The 13,325-nt window shown below is 44.1% G+C and overlaps 1 pseudogene; it reads left to right on the top strand.

The window, feature by feature from the left end:
* The window catches only part of LOC148147688 (NACHT, LRR and PYD domains-containing protein 3-like), a 28,630-nt pseudogene extending 26,674 nt beyond the window's left edge, over window positions 1-1,956 (top strand).
* The last annotated feature ends 11,369 nt before the right edge of the window (window positions 1,957-13,325 follow it).

Here is a 13,325-nt window from a genome sequence, read left to right as displayed (position 1 = left end):
CAAACAACAGTGGCTCCAGCAATGATCCCTGTGCGACACCACTGGTCACCTTTCTCCATTTCAAGAAATTCCCTTCAACTACTACTCTCTGTCCCCGTTGCTCAACCAGTTCTTTATCCACCTAGCTAGAACACTCTGCACACAATGTGACTTCACTTTCTCCATGAGTTTACCATGGGGAACTTTATCAAATTCCTTTCTAAAGTCCATGTATGTAACATCCACAGCCCTTTCCTCATCTACCAACTTGGTCACTTCCTCAAAGAACTCCATTACGTTAAGAAGGCACAATTTCCCCCGCACAAAACCATGTTGCTTATCACTGATAAGCCCATTCTTTTCCAAAAATAAATCGATTTTATTCTTCAGTACCTTCTCCAGCAACTTTCCCACCACTGAGGCCAGGCTCACTGGTATGGAATATCCCTACTACCCTTCTTGATCAAGGGGAATAACGTTTGCAAATCTCCAGTCGTCCGGCACTTCACCTTTGTTTAAGGATGCTCTAAAGATATATGTCAGGGCCCCAGCTATTTCCTCTCTCACCTCCCTCAGCAACCTGGGATAGATCTCATCCAGTCCTAGGGATTTGTCTACCTTAATAACCTCTAGCCTACCCAATACATCTTTCCTACTTAGGTCAATGCAAGTATGGTAACAGTGATTGTGACCCAGGGATTGGAAAGACAATAATGGTACAAAAGGTTGTTTACGACTGAGCAACTGGGAAAATATAGCCAGAATTTACATTTGTTTTCAGTTTTAAATTTTGGGATTTGAACACGATTAACTGTCGTATAAACCTGAGGAACCTGATACTGGATCAGTATCCTTAATTTGGGAATGTTTTGGGAGAGCTCTGGAAGAACCCAGAGGGTTTGCTGTTTACATTCGATGGTTTGAATTAGTTCAAAGACAGCATCGATTTTTCTGACAGTCAGAGAAATACAGAACCTCAGTTCATGTGCACAGACCCTGAAAGCTGGTGTGACGTGTGTACAGTTGTGTACAGTTTAATCCAGCACAAGCTGCTCCCAGGATGTTCAGTGTTAGTGACCAGCTGTCCGACTGCATCCCATTTGTTGGAAAAGGCTGGGATCAGTGTCTGGGATGAAATCCTGGGATTTGTTGGGGATGAGCGGAAGGAATATTTTAACAGGTTTTTTGAGGAACAGACGGTGGCAGCAGCTGTTTTCAGGCACATGGAGGAGAACGAGATCCTGTACACCATGTGCTACAACCCTTCGTACTGCTGGATCCTCGGTCTGTCACTGGGTCAATTTTTCACAGAAAAAGACAGGAAACAACAGCAAGTTCCCAGGAACATCACCCAGCTCTACTCCTACTATATTTATAACATCTGCAAAACCATAGCCGAGAGATTGAAGATCCCCGTGATGTGTGACTGAAGCTTGGTGAGATGGCCTTCACAGGAGCCTCTGAGAAGAAGATTGTGTTTAGGAATGGAGATTTGATCCAGTACATCCAACAACCCTCCCAGTTCCTGTCTGGATTCATGATGGAAGTTTTGGAGGGAGATGATTCTGTCTGCAGTGCAGTTTCCACATTCCCACATCTCACCATCCAAGTGTTTGTAGCTGCTCTGGTACAGTTCCTGACCCCAGAACCCAGGGACAACCCAAGGCTCCTCAGTGAAGCCCATCGCAAGGAAGATGGGCAGTTTGAGAGATTTCTCCATTTTGTTGCTTGTGTCTCCTCCACACTGACAACTCAGCCCTTGGAGGAGTTTCAGAGTCAATTTCTTCATCAAACAGCCTGCAAAGTGATTGGGTGAAGGAGAAGGTTAAAGAACAAATTAGAAATACAGCAAGTGAAATTGATAATCTCCCGAGAACATGGCAAAATCTGTTTGAGCCTCAGATCAAAGCACTAACTGGGTCCACATTGAGATTTCTAAAAGTCTTTAAGCTTAATGGATTGAGGACTGTGCAATGATAAGTGAGCTAAGATTGACAAGTCGCCAGGCCCGGTCCAGATTTGTCCTCGACTGTTTTGGGAAATGAGAAATGTAATTGCTTCGCCACTTGCGAAGATCTTTTCAACCTCACTCTCCACTGGAGTCGTACCTGAGTACTGGAATGAGGCAAATGTAATTCCTCTCTTCAAGAAAGGAAATAGGGATATCCCCGGCAATTACAGACCATAAGTCTCACGTCTGTCGTCTGCAAGGTGTTAGAAATGATTCTGAGGGATAGGATTTATGACCATCTGGAAGAGCATGGCTTGATTAAATGCAGTCAACACGGCTTTGTGAGGGGCAGGTCATGCCTCACAAACCTTATTGAGTTCTTTGAGGATGTGACTAGAAAAGTTGATGAGGGTCGAGTTGTGGATGTGGTGTATATGGACTTCAGCAAGGCATTTGATAAGGTTCCCCATGGTACGCTCATTCAGAAGGTCAGGAGGAATGGGATTCAGGGGAACATAGCTGTCTGGATACAGAATTGGCTGGCCTACAGAAGACAGCGAGTGGTAGTAGAAGGAAAATATTCTGCCTGGAAGTCTGTGGTGAGTGGTGTTCCACAGGGCTCTGTCCTTGGGTTTCTATTGTTTGTAATTTTTATTAATGACTTGGATGAGGGGATTGAAGGATGGGTCAGCAAGTTTGCAGATGACAAAAAGTTTGGAGGTGTCGTTGACAGTATAGAGGGCTGTTGTAGGCTGCAGCGGGACATTGACAGGATGCAGAGATGGGCTGAGAGATGCAGATGGAGTTCAACCTGGCTAAATGCGAGGTGATGCATTTTGTAAAGTCGAATTTGAAAGCTGAGTATAGGATTAAGGATAGGATTCTTGGCAGTGTGGAGGAACAGAGGGATCTTGGGGTGCAGGTAACAGATCCCTTAAAATGGCCACTCAAGTGTGGGTTGTTAAGAATATGGTGTCTTGGCTTTCATTAACAGGGATATTGAGTTTAAGAGTTGTGAGTTTGTGGGCGGCACGGTGGCACAGTGCCTCACAGCGCTAGAGACCTGGGTTCAATTCCCGACTCAGGCGACTGACTGTGTGGAGTTTGCACGTTCTCCCCGTGTCTGCGTGGGTTTCCTCTGGGTGCTCCGGTTTCCTCCCACAGTCCAAAGATGTGCAGGTCAGGTGAATTGGCCATGCTAAATTGCCCGTAGTGTTAGGTAAGGGGTAAATGTAGGGGTATGGGTGGGTTTTGCTTCGGCGGGTCGGTGTGGACTTGTTGGGTCGAAGGGCCTGTTTCTACACTGTAAGTAATCTAATCTAATCTAATATAATCTAATCTAATCAGATCTTGTTGCAGCTCTATAAAACTTTGGTTAGACCGCACTTGGAATACTGCGTCCAGTTCTGGTCGCCCTAATATAGGAAAGATATGGATGCTTTGGAGAGGGTTCAGAGGAGGTTTACCCAGGATGCTGCCTGTACTGGAGGGCTTATCTTATGAAGAGAGGTTGACTGAGCTCGGACTTTTTTCATTGGCGAAAAGGAGGAGAAGAGGGGACCTAATTGAGGTATACAAGATAATGAGAGGCATAGATAGAGTCGATAGCCAGAGACTATTTCCGAGGGCAGAAATTACTAACACGAGGGGTTGGAGGGGTTTTAAGCTGGTTGGAGGAAAGTATAGAGGGGATGTCAGAGGCGAGTTTTTTACACAGAGAGTTGTGAGAGCATGGAATGCGTTGCCAGCAGCAGTTGTGGAAGCGAGGTCATTGGGGACATTTAAGAGACTCCTGGACATGCATATGGTCACAGAAATTTAAGGGTGCATACATGAGGATCAGTGGTCGGCACAACATCGTGGGCTGAAGGGCCTGTTCTGTGCTGTACTGTTCTATGTTCTATGTTCTAAATATTTTATTTACATGATTTACAATGCATGGATGTGTTAGGAAATTCAACCAAAAATGCAGTTAAAATAAAATAGCAATGTTTCTCATATTACGGCTTCTATAAACTGTACACGAGAGAAATTAAGTGCTATATAACCTATATAGTCAAACAGACTTTGACTTAGAAAATTAGAGGAAGGATTTTTCAAAGAATTGTTTAATAGAATTGTTCTCAATTATAATTGAATAATGAAATCTAAAGATTTATAGATTGAATTCTAAACAACTTAAAGACTCCTCGCAGACCTATTAGAGTTACATCTTATTTAGTAGATCTGTATGGAATAACTAGGGAGATTTCCACAAGTCTGTACGTGTACTGGTTTCCGCAAACACTGGGTGGTAAAAACCCCCATTATAGTCATTGACCTCTGTGTCTGAGGATCTATGGAATCATGGAACTTTCAGAAATTATCCCAAAAAAAGAGCTATAATTTGACTTGAAATTAATGCAGGCACTTTGATAGTGACTAAAGCTTGAGGAGATCATTCATTATATAACAGTTTGTGAAATTTAAATATCCTATCAGAATAAACTCCTGTTATTGAAAACTCCTGGGTAACATGTAAAATAACAGCTAACACTAGTTCACAGTATGGCTTACACTCGAATATTTAACTGAGTAATATATTGGACAGAATAAAGAACGTTGGTTTATTGTTTCTCACACAGAGTCATTGCATCATGCAGCACGCAAACAGACCCTTTAGTCTAACTCATCCACTCTGACCATGTTCCCAAACTAAACTAGTCCTACTTGCCTGCATTTGGCCCATAACCTTCCAAACCTTTCCAATTCATCTACGTATCCAAATATCTTTTAAACGTTGTAATTATCCACCACTTTCTTTGGTTGGTGGAGGGGTGGGGTGAAGCAGGGGAGTTGGGGCGGTATGGTAGCTCAGTGGTTAGCACTGCTGCCTCATAGCACCAGGGACCCAGTTCGATTCCCACCTTGGGTGACTGTCTGTGTGGAGCTTGCACATTGTCCCTGTGTCTGCGTGGGTTTCCTCTGGGTGCTCGAGTTTCCTCCCACTATCCAAAGGTGTGCAGGTCAGGTGAATTGGGCATGGTAAATTGCCCATCGTGTTAGGTACATTAGTCAGGGGTAAATGTAGGGGAATGGGTCTGGGTGGGTTACTCTTCTGAGGATGGTGTGACCTTGTTGGCCTGTTTCTGTACTGTGGGGAATCTAATCTAATCTAATCAAGTTCATTCTGCACATGAGCCGCTCTCTGCATTCAGAAATAAATTGCTTAATATGTCCTTTTTAAACCTTCTTCATCTTAAAAATATGGTGCGTAATTTTGAACTCCACCACCCTAAGGAAAAGACCTTTGCTATTCATCTTATCTATGATTTTATAAACCTCCAAACGGTCACCCCTCAATCTCCTACGCTCAGTCAAAACATTCCCAGCCTATCCTGCCTGTTTTATAACGCAAACCCTCCACCTCTGACAACATCCTGGTAAATCTTTACTGAACCCTCTCCAATTTAGTAACATCCTTCATAGAGCAGGTTGAAGAAGGGCCTGTGCCCGAAACGTCGAATCTCCTGTTCCCTGGATGCTGCCTGACCTGCTGTGCTGTTCCAGCAATAAAGTTTCAACTTTGATCTCCAGCATCTGCAGACCTCACTTTCTCCTAGAGCAGGGTGACTCAAACTATACATTCCAAAAGTGGCCTCATCAATGTCCTGTGCAACGTCAACATGACGACTCAATGGTCTGAGCAATGAAAGCAAGCATGTTAACCATCATCTTAACCACCCTGCCTACCTGTGACACAACTTTAACGGAACAATGTGCCTGAATCCCTCGGTGTCTCCATTCGACAAAGCTACCTGGGGCCCTACCATTAACTGTACAAGTCCTGACCTTGTTTTTTTTAAACTGCAATAAACTCTATCTGCCACCAATCAGCCTGTTGTCTCACTTGACCAAGTCCCTTAGTAATCTTAGATAACCTTCGCTGTCGACAATACCAACAACGAGATAGATATAAGGGGCAACAGACCAAAGGAATGGAGATGGGTGGGACCATGATAGATATGGGAGTCTCTGAGCTTATGCATGATAGTAACAGAGAGACAATTGCCTGAAACGGAATTGGAGGAATTGAAGACGGGAGAAAAATGCCAAAGAAGGTCTGTTGAGTACCGGGAATTTGTGGAAATTTTAAATAAGTTGATAAAGTTACTCCACATTGAGCTGATCAAATGAATGGCACAAAGACAGTCATCACAGCAAGGCAGCTGAATAAGACTGGAACAAAACAAAGGAGCATCACCTACACAGAGACATTCCTAGACCAACACCGCGGTTTAAATGTGGATGCATCAGTGTGTATACCCAGCACCCACACAAACAGTCCTTCCAACAGCACATGGGCTCGCCGCATGAAGAATTATGCTATTCACTCCTGGACCAGAGCTGATGTTTAACAGAGGAATCCCAGCAGGACTGTGTCAATGAGCTGAAATAAATCAAGTTCAGCTGGGACTCTGCGATCAACAGGAAATGGTTGGAGGAAGCTGACATGGATAGGGAGTGATGGGTCCTCTCAGTGAAGATCCCAAGCACTGATTATTTTATTCAGCTTGATCTTTCTCTAACTGGTGTAAAGCTCAGTTAACAATGGCCAAATTTTGAATGAACTTCTAGATGATGGGGACTACAGTACACCCAAACCAATGAAAATAATCCTCATTCTGACTGAGCTCCTTCACCAGACTTGACAACCCTTGAACTGACTATCTCCTGACCCAAAATGCCCCAGTCAACCCATCATCTCCACTTGTTCCTGACCCACCAGACTTATCTCCTCACATCTTGACACCACCCTGTCCTCCTTGGTCCAGGAGCTCCCCACAAACATTCGGGATACCCCCACTCCCTTCACCTGTTTCATGACTTTTGGATCCCCAGCCCCCCATTGCCTCATCCTCACCATGGACATCCAGTCCCTGTACATGTCCATCCACCATGGTGAAGGCCTTCAAGCTCTTCGTTTCCTCCTCTCCTCCCGACCCAAAATGTTCCCCTCCCAGACACACTCATTCAATTGGTGGAACTGGTCTCCACCTTCAACTTTTCCTTCAACTTCCTTCAGACCATGGGTACCTGCATGGACCCTAACTGTGTCTGCCTCTTCATAGGATATGTGAAACAGTCCGTCTTCGGCAGCAACACCGACACCATTCCCCACCTTTTCCTCCACTATATTAACGATTGTACCAGCACATTGTGCTCCCACGAGGAGGTTGAACAGTTCATCAGCTTCATTAACACCTTTCACCATCACCATCTCGGACACCTCTGTCCCTTTCCTGGACCTATCCGTATCCATCTCTGGCGACCGACCCCACACAGACTCTATTCCAAACCACCGACTCCCACAGCTACCTGAACTACACCTTTTCCCAACCCCACTCCTGTAAAAACACAACCCTTTACTCCCAATTCCTCTGCATCTGCTGTATCTGCTCATAGGAGGAGCAATTTCACTCCAGAACATCCCACATGGCCTCGTATTTCAAGGACTGCAATTGCCTCTCCCACAGGATCAATCATGCTCTCCAGTACATCTCCTCCACTGATTGAACATCTGGTGTTGAACCAGACCCCTCCAACTGTAACAAGGAGAGAATCCCTCTGGTTCTCACCTTCCACCCAACTGATCTCCAGACACAGCGCATCACCCTCCGCCATTTCTGCCACCTACAGACAGACCCCACCACCAGAGACATATTTCCCTCCCCACCCCTATCAGCATTTCACAGGCACCATTCCCCCGGCAACTCCTTCATTAAGTCCACATTTCCCACCAACACACTCTCCATACCCGGCACCTTCCCTTGCCACCACAAGACGTGTAAAACCTGTGCTCACAACTCTCTGCTCATCCCCATCCAAAGGATCTTCTCACATCCAGCAGAGATTTTCCTGCATATTCAAACACCTTATCTACTGTGTCCGTTCTTCTCAATGTGGTCTCCTCTATAGCAGCGAGACAGGATGCCAACTCCTGGAAAGCTTCAGGGAACATCTCTGGGACACATGCACCCAACAACTCCACCACCCTGTGCCGACCACTTCAACTCTCCTTCCCACTCTGCCAAGGACATGCAAGAGCTTTGTCTCCTCTACAACTCCAAGCCACCTGACGCCTGGAGGAAGAATGCCTCATCTTCCACCTTGGGACCCATCAACTACACAGCATCAACATAGACTTCACTGGTTTTTAATCTCCCCTCCCCCACCTCATCCCAGATCCAACCCTCCAACTCAGCACTGCTTCCTTGACCTGTCCGAACTGTCCATCTTCCTTCCCACCCTTCTGTTCTCCCTCGGCTCTGACCTATCTCTATCAGCCCCTACCTGCACCTACCTATCACCTTCCCAGCTACCTTCCCCCCACTGCCATCCCAACCCTCCTATTTATCTCTCAGTCCCCTTTCCCCACCTCCCGTATTCTTGATGAAGGGCTTGTGCCCAAAACGTCAACCCTCCTGCTCCTTGGATGCTGCCTGACCTGCTGTACTTTTTATTGTATTCAAACTCCATCTTGCTACACCTCAGCTCATTGGCCCACCTGTTTACGATCCTGTTGTAATCTGAGGTAACCTTCTTCGCTGTCCACTACACCTCCAATCTGCAAACTTAACAACTATATATCCTAGGTTCACATCTAAATCATTCATATAAATGATAACAAGTAGAGGACCCAGCACCAATCCTTGTGGCACCCCGCTGGTCACAGGTCTCCAGTCAAAAGGCAACCCTCCACCACCACCCTGTCTCCTCCTTTCAAGCCAGTTCTGTCTCCAATGGCCAGTTCTCCATGTGACCTAACCTTGCAAACCAGTCTTTATTGGATTATTCCAGTTTGGGTTTGGGATTGTAGACAGAGTGTATTAGGCGTTAGTGTCTTTTATTCTGGGTGTTGGATTCGGTCGGTTTAAACAGGGCTTGGTGTAGTAATGGATCGTTCAGTCACTGAGGGTTTTCTGGGGGTGGACAAAGTGACTGAGGGTTTTATAAAAGGTGAGCAAGGCAAAGCTGTTGGAACTGGCAGACATGCTGGAGATGAGATCATCTTCATCTGTCAGAAAAGGAGAGATAATTCCAGCAACAGCTCAGCATTTACATTTGCTGGAAACGTCATCAGAATCTCTGGAAATGGCTGGAATTTAATTGGAAATGAGAGAGCTTTAACATGGAAAAGAATGGAAACAGTTTAAATTACGATTAAAAGCAGACAAAAATGAAAAAGTGCAAACGGCTTTAGCAGAAAAAAACAAAAGGAAAGGAAAGGAAGGGCTGAGCATAATGAAAAGGAAAGGACAGAATCACTGTAGCAGAACAGAAAGGAGAAGAGAACGCGGAAAAAGAGAAATAAAGAGAGAATTTGACCTTCAGAATACGTTTTCATCCCATTTGAGAAAGTGGCTAAAGAAATGAAGCGACCAGTGACCATGTGGGTTTTGTTGATCCAAACAAAGCTGGTATGTAGAGCTAGTGAAGTATTTGCCTCACTATCAGAGGAGGTATCTGGGGAATATGAGGAGGTGAGGAAAGCCATTTTAAGTGTATATGAGCTGGAGCCAGACGCCTGCAGACAAGGTTTCAGGAATCTAAGGAGGGACCCAGGAATCTAAGGAGATATGTAACTCAGAAGGACTATTGCCAGAAAAAGTGCTAGTACGTGGAATTCACTTATGTCGAGTGAGGTTAGAGTGTCCAGTGAAAAGTGAAGAAGTGGTGGTAGGAGGACTGGATGACCTCTTGACACCAGGAATATCATTTGCCCTTGATAACGATACAGCTGGGTCACAGGTATAAGTGCCGCCTATTGTGTTTGAAAGGCCAGTGTAAAATCAGGCATCTGGGGTATTGCAGGAAGCATATCCTGGGATTTTTCCTGATTGTATGGTAGCAAGCTCACAGTTACCAGCTGAAACAGGAGGAGAAATCACAGAATACATATAAGGGAGTTAAAGTAGAATTATCAGAGACCATGTTTGATCAAATGGTTGAGACAAAGCAGATTATTGGGCAGTTTCCCATACCATCAATGAAGACAGAGTTACTACACTTCCTGGGATTGAGTGGATTTTGCCAGAAGTTCATACTGAAATTTAGCAGTTGGCTAAATTATTGAATTACTACAGAAATGCAGGAGGTTTCAGTGGAAGGCAGACTGTCAGAAAGCATTTGACAGCCTAAAGCTGTGTTAACCACTGCCCCAGTATGAACCACACCTAATTACGCAAAGCCATTCATGGTGGCTTTTGATATAAGTGATGTGGCTGTTAGTGCTGTACTCTCACAAGAAGACGGGAAGTTAGAAAGACCTATCAATACTTCTCCAGGAAACCGAACATTCATCAAAAGAAGCTTTCAACAACTGAGAAGGAAACCTTGAGATTGGTGTTGGCGTTACAACATTTCAACACTTACGTTGGTAGTAATGTGTCTAACACAAGTATATACATTGATCATAACCCATTAAAGTTTTTGGAGAAATTTAAGGACAAAACTTTAAGGACTAAACTTGTTATTGGAGCTTGTTATTGCAGCCATTCAAATTGAAAATTATACATGTGGCAGGATGCGAAAATGTTATGGCCAACACATTGTCGAGACTTGAATGAATAATCAAAGGTGTTAGTGGCAGGAGAAAACAGACTGAAAATGAATGTAGTAGGGCATGTTTGCGTGGTTATACTGAATTAGTGTACTCACAGAGTAAGACAAAGTGATTTAAAATGAAGCCATTTTTGTAATGGAGGTGTGACAATGCTATCACTTTTAAAAGGTTATTTTGTCCTTTGTTTTTTCCAAGAACAGAGGTGCCAATATGTCTGGACTGGAGCCTAGTTTAACAATGGCAGGGGAGTTCTCCCAGTTCTGTTTTTTCTAGGTTATTTTAATTGTAACAGTAAGAAGCTGCCTGCAATAGCAGAAAGGTTTCAAGCTTCACCAGATGGTTCCTGACTGGCTTTCTCTCTGAAATCTCTCTTACCTGTAAGAACCTGTGTTTGAATTTACCTTTTGCCAAAAGCTGTGTTGATGGGATGTTGTGGGAATTGGGCCAATTCCTCAGTTAAGTTGCTGCATCGTGTTGGATGGTTTTCAGATGGTTACGTTATTCTAAATTCTGTTTTCCTTTGTTCGTGTTTCAACTGTAGTGTTTAAATAAATACTGTTTTGCTTAAAGCCAAGTGGTTTGACCAGCTGCACCATACCTGGAATATCGAATTCACATGTACCTTTAAAATAAGCGAAAGTAAGAGTTCTGGGCTCCCTTGTTGGAATATTTTGAGGGAGTCTGGCCTGGTCCAAAGCAACCTGCTCTTGCAGTTAGATAAGGATTCCCAGAAGCATGATCCAACTATACCTATGAGAATTAGCAGCAATATATGCTCCCTCCATTTGGGGTATCATCAGCCTGTGCCATTTTTCAGTAGATAATGGAGAGTTCTGCCCCTTGTCTAGTCGTGACATCTACTTATTCATTGAGAAAGTTTTCTTGAGCACAATGATCAAATTCCTCCCCATCCAAGCCCTTAATACTATGGTAATCTCAGTCTATGTTTGGAAAGTTAAAGTCCCCGACTATTACGACACGATTCTTCTTACAGCTGTCTGCAATCTCCCTGTATATTTACTCCTTAATTTCCCACGGACTATTGGCGGGGGCTTTAGTACAATCCTGTCAAAGTGATCACCACCTTCTTTTGTTTCAGTTCAACACATAGATCTTCACTATCTTCAACAGAGTGAGTAAAGACAGCATTTCTCTTTCCCTATAGGGCATTACTGAACCAGTTGGGATGTTACGACAATTGACGATAGTTTCTGGTTGACATTACAGTCATAATTCCTTATATTTATTAAGATGAAGTTCTGTCATGATAGGATTTGACCCAAGTCCACAATAATACTTCTGAAGTATCTTGATATGGAGCTGATTCAGTGTCTGGTTTCCTGACTCATCGAAGAATCCAAGATAACATTTCTGTTCCAATTACCCAATAAACCTTAATTTTCTCATTTATCATTTAGTGAAATACTAATAGGTCTCTGTTTGGTCCTTAGAAAATGTGAATATAGAGAGACAAAGTGAGAGTGGTGGAATACATTAACTTGAAATCGCTGATAAATTGTGAGATCGTCCAGTTTGCTTGTGATGGACATGGGTTAGCACATTTGTGCCAAGGGAAGATTGAAGGAATGATGGATGAGCAGAGTCAATTTTGTTTCCAAGCAAAGGAAGGTATTCCGGAAAAAGGTATAAAAATAATTGTAGGTGTGTGTGTGTGTGCCTGTGCGTGTGTGTCTGTGTTGGGTGTGTCTGTGCTGTGCTGTGTGTGCATGTGTGTGAACTGCTCGTGTGTGTGTGTTTATAGACCTCTGTAAGGTCACCCCTCAGTCTTTTATTCTCCAGGGAAGAAATGTCCCAGCCCATTTAACCTCTCCTTATAATGCAAACCTTCCAGTCCAGCCAGCATGCTAGGAAATCTTTTCTGCACTCTTTCCAGTTTAATGATATCCTTCACATAGTAAGGCGACCAGGACTGGATGCAATATTCCAAATGCGGCCTCGCCAATGTCTTGTACAGCTGCAACAAGACATCCCAATCCAAATACTCAATGCTCTGACTGATGAAAAAGAAACTTTGTTCTGTCACACTCACCAGGCCCCTACTATTGACTATGTAAGTCCTGCCAAAATGCAACACCTTCCATTTATCTAAATTAATCTCAATCTGCCACTCCTCAACCCAATGGCCCAGTTATTGAAGATCTTGCTGCATTCATAGATAACCTTCTTCACTGCCCACTGTACCATCAATCTTGGTGCCACCACCAACCTACTCATGGTACCTCTGAAATTCCCATCCAATTCATTGATATAAATGATTAATAACAGTGGACTCAGAACCTGTAGTACATCGCTGGTCACAGACCTCCAGTTTGAAAAACAATCGTCCCCCACCACCCTCTGCCTTCTATCATCAAACCAATTTTGGATCCAATTGACTAGCTCTCCTGGATCCTGTGAGATTTAGAGTCCAGAGTATAGTGCTGGAAAAGCACAGCAGATCAGGCAGCATCCGAGGAGCAGGAGAATCGACGTTTCGGGCATAAGCCCTTCATCATTCCCGGACAGGCATATGGACATACATGGAATAGTGTAAGCGGGATGGGCTTCAGATTGGTATGACAGGGTGGCGCAACATCAAGGGCCGAAGGGCCTGTACTGCACTGTAATGTTCTATGTTCTATGTTCCTATTCCTCAGATGCTGCCTGACTTGCTGTGCTTTTCCAGCACTACATTTTCAACTTTGATCTCCAACATTTGCAGTCCTCACTTTCTCCCCATGAGATTTAACCTTACTCAACTACCTACCCATGCGATACCTTGCCAAAGAT

This window comes from Chiloscyllium plagiosum, unplaced genomic scaffold, assembly GCF_037043375.1.
Source record: "Chiloscyllium plagiosum isolate Xiang-an unplaced genomic scaffold, Cpla_swu_hap1 HiC_scaffold_15, whole genome shotgun sequence".
Classification (NCBI taxonomy): domain Eukaryota; kingdom Metazoa; phylum Chordata; class Chondrichthyes; order Orectolobiformes; family Hemiscylliidae; genus Chiloscyllium; species Chiloscyllium plagiosum.
The sequence above is the reverse complement of the archived record's forward strand: the minus strand, read 5'-3'. Positions and strand labels throughout refer to the sequence as shown.